The sequence below is a fragment of the Anomalospiza imberbis genome, unplaced genomic scaffold (genome assembly GCF_031753505.1).
Source record: "Anomalospiza imberbis isolate Cuckoo-Finch-1a 21T00152 unplaced genomic scaffold, ASM3175350v1 scaffold_723, whole genome shotgun sequence".
Classification (NCBI taxonomy): Eukaryota; Metazoa; Chordata; class Aves; order Passeriformes; family Viduidae; genus Anomalospiza; species Anomalospiza imberbis.
Window position 1 is genome coordinate 12,501 of NW_027100339.1, and position 3,970 is coordinate 16,470.

Consider the following 3,970-nt stretch of genomic DNA (forward strand, 5'->3'; position numbering starts at 1 on the left):
CGGCCTTGGTCTCCGGGACCGTGGGTAGACCTGATGTCCCCGGCCGACCAGGTCGTGGGTAGACCTGTTGTCCCCGGCCGACCGGACCGTGGGTAGACCTGTTGTCCCCGGCCGACCGGACCGTGGGTAGACCTGATGTCCCCGGCCGACCAGGTCGTGGGTAGACCTGTTGTCCCCGGCCGACCAGGTCGTGGGTAGACCTGTTGTCCCCGGCCGACCGGACCGTGGGTAGACCTGTTGTCCCCGGCCGACCGGACCCTGGGTAGACCTGTTGTACCCGGCCGGCCTCGGTCTCCGGGACCGTGGGTAGACCTGATGTCCCCGGCCGACCGGACCGTGGGTAGACCTGTTCTCCCCGGACGGCCTCGGTCTCCGGGACCGTGGGTAGACCTGTTCTCCCCGGCCGGCCTCGGCCTCCGGCCGACCGGACCGTGGGTAGACCTGTGCTCCCCGGCCGGCCTCGGCCTCCGGCCGCCGGGACCGTGGCTAGACCTGTTGTCCCCGGCGGGCCTCGGCCTCCGGGCGCCGGGACCGTGGGTAGACCTGTGTCCCCCGGCCGGCCTCGGCCTCCGGGCGCCGGGACCGTGGCTAGACCTGTTGTGCCCGGCCGGCCTCGGCCTCCGGGCGCCGGGACCGTGGCTAGACCTGTTGTGCCCGGCCGGCCTCGGTCTCCCGGCTCCGGGACCGTGGGTAGACCTGTTGTCTCGGCCCCGTCGTGGCTTACCTTCGCCCGGCCCCTTCGTAGACCTGGTATCTCGGCTCCGACTTAGCCTCCGGCCGCCGCGTGCCGGGGTAGACCTGTGTTCCTCCAACCGATGCCCCCCCCCCGCCTGGCCCTGTCCCGGCCTGCAAGCTCGTGTAAGGCGGGCGGCCCGCGCATCCGGGAGGGAGGGAGCGGCGCGGGTGGTGGGTGCGGTGTCCGAGGGGGTGGCGGCGGAGTGCGAGTGTGTGGAGTGGGCGTGTGTGTCACTGTGTCTGTCTCTCTCTCTCTCTCTCTCTCTCTGTCTGTGGGAACGAGGGCCAGGGGCCGGCGGCTTCGTCCCGGCCCCGGGCGCCTCGGCTCCGAGCCCCCGGGGCCCCCCAGACCCCTGCCGGGCCTGGAGGGTCTCTGCGGACCGTGAAAGAACCGGCCCAAAAGCGGCCGCCCGCTTTCCCGCTTGCACAGGGCGCAGGCGGCCCGTCAGCTCGGTCTGGGGGTGCTCTGGATACTAGAGAAAAACGAAATAAGATTTGCCAAGAAAATTTCTCTTCCGGACGGGTTTCTTCTTGTACCAAACAAATAGGAGAGTCGTTCTTTCAAAGAAAGGAGAAAAGAAACGGGATTGGGGCGGGGGGGGGGCGGGAAGGAATAAACCCCCAAAACCCCAAAACCGGGCGGCGGACAGCAGGTCTAGCCCGGCTCCGGGGCCGCCGGGCTCGGCGCGGCGCCCGGGCGGCGGGCGGTGGGCGGCGGACAACAGGTCTACCCCGGGGACAGCAGGTCTGCCCCGGGGACAGCGGGTCTGCCCCGGGGACAGCAGGTCTACCCCGCGGACAGCGGGTCTACCCCGCGGACAGCGGGTCTACCTCGCGGACAGCGGGTCTACCCCGCGGACAGCAGGTCTACCCCGCGGACAACCGGTCTACCCCGCGGACAGCAGGTCTACCCCGCGGACAGCAGGTCTACCCCGCGGACAACCGGTCTACCCCGCGGACAGCAGGTCTACCCCGCGGACAGCAGGTCTACCCCGCGGACAGCAGGTCTACCCCGCGGACAGCAGGTCTACCCCGCGGACAGCAGGTCTACCCCGCGGACAACCGGTCTACCCCGCGGACAGCAGGTCTACCCCGCGGACAGCAGGTCTACCCCGGGGACAGCAGGTCTACCCCGCGGACAGCAGGTCTACCCCGCGGACAACCGGTCTACCCCGCGGACAGCAGGTCTACCCCGCGGACAGCAGGTCTACCCCGCGGACAACCGGTCTACCCCGCGGACAGCAGGTCTACCCCGCGGACAGCAGGTCTACCCCGCGGACAGCAGGTCTACCCCGCGGACAGCAGGTCTACCCCGCGGACAGCAGGTCTACCCCGCGGACAGCAGGTCTACCCCGCGGACAGCAGGTCTACCCCGCGGACAGCAGGTCTACCCCGGGGACAGCAGGTCTACCCCGCGGACAGCAGGTCTACCCCGCGGACAGCAGGTCTACCCCGGGGACAGCAGGTCTACCCCGCGGACAGCAGGTCTACCCCGGGGACAGCAGGTCTACCCCGCGGACAGCAGGTCTACCCCGGGGACAACAGGTCTACCCCGGCTCCGGGGCCGCCGGGCCCGGCGCGGCGCCCGGGCGGCGGGCGGTGGACGGCGGACAACAGGTCTACCTCGCTCCGGAGGGACTTAGGCGATTTCCGGCAGCGGCCGGGTAGACCTGTTGTCGCGGCCGGGTAGACCTGTTGTCGCGGCCGGCTCCGGAAGTTCACCAAGGGGTCGCTGTTTTCAGCTGCCTCCGGCTACGTCATCGCAGGGGCCGGCCTGCGGCGGCGCACCTTCCCGGTCGCTTTCCATCGGTCCTCTTGGAGGCGTCTGCGGCCTGGGACTCGTCTGTCCGTACTATGGGAGCGAGGTGACGGGCCGTCTCCCCGCAGGCTCGTCCCGTGCCTGTGACCGAAGCGGCGAGGGAGGCCGGGGGCCCCCGTGCGCAGTCCTCCGAGCGAGGCGAGTGCCGCTGACGCGGGACGAGCCCCGTGGCGTCGTCCCGGTCCGCCCGTCTGGCCCAGGGAAACGGGGTGTGTACGGTTCGAGAGGCGAGAGAGAGCTCGAGAGAAAGAGGAGAAATAAATCGAGAAGGGAAAAAAAGAGGGAGAGAAGCCGAGAGAGACCGAGTACGAGCTGCGAGCTGCCCGTCGGCCGCGGCCATCGACTTCGTGGGCCGTGTCCCGCTTCGGCCCGGCTGTGGCCGGCTTGGCGAAGGGGGGGCGCCCCCCCTGGGGATTGCTGGCGGGCGAGGCGGCGGCGCCTCGCCCCTTTCCTGCCCGGCCTTAAGCCGGGGCGCGCCCCGCTCGGCGGGCGCGCTTTCGGGCTGTCGCTCCGGTGCGGTGGGCGGCAGCCGCGGGTGGACGCGGCCGGGGCTTTTCCCGGCCCTCGCCTGAGAGCCCCGAGCGCGGCGCGCGCGGGCCCGCCGAGGTGGCGGCGTCCCGTTCCCCTGCTTCCCGACCTGGTTGTGCCAGCGTGTCCGTGTCGGAAGGGTGGCGGGGGCCCGTGCGGCGGGGCGCGCGGCCCGGCCTCGGCGTCGCTGCCTCGCTTGAGGGACTCGGTGACGGCGGTCGCCCGATGAGCTGTGGAGCCGGGGTGGCGGCACCCCGCGCCCCACCAGCGCGCGCTGTTGAAGTCGTCCCCCTTCCTCGGCCTTAAGCCGGGGACCCGCGTCGCGGGCGAGTTTTTTCAGGGGCGGAGGCCGGCCGCGGTGGCCGGCCGCCCTAGCACGGACCGGAAGCCGACCCAGAGCCCCCCCGGAGCGTTGTCGCGGGCGAGGCGGCGGCGCCTCGCCCTTCCTCGGTCCTGTGAGGATCGAGCCGTTTACCGCCGGTGCAGGGGCGGGGGGGCGGGTTGTGCCAGCCGGGTCCGTTGCCTTTTTTTTTTTTTGTTCGGACGTGCCGACTTGCGGGCGGTGTGGGGGCCGCCCGCCAGGCCTCCGTCGCTTTTTTTTCTCTCGCGGCCCTAAGCCGCGGCACCGAGAAGCGCGCGCGGAAGGCGCGCGGGCCCACGAAAAGGGAAGGCGTGCAGGCGAGAGAGAGAGAGCGAGAACGCCGGTGGGGTTGGGCGGGGGGGGGGTGAGAGGTGCGTGCCTCGCCCCACCCCGCCCCGGGCCCGCGGCCCCCGTGGCTAGCACGGGTGTCCTTGTGTGGCGCGCGCCATGTGCCTTTTTGTTGTGCCGTCCCCCGGCTTGTTTTTTTTTTTTTTTTTTTTTCCGGAGGGAGAGCCGACCGCCGCGAG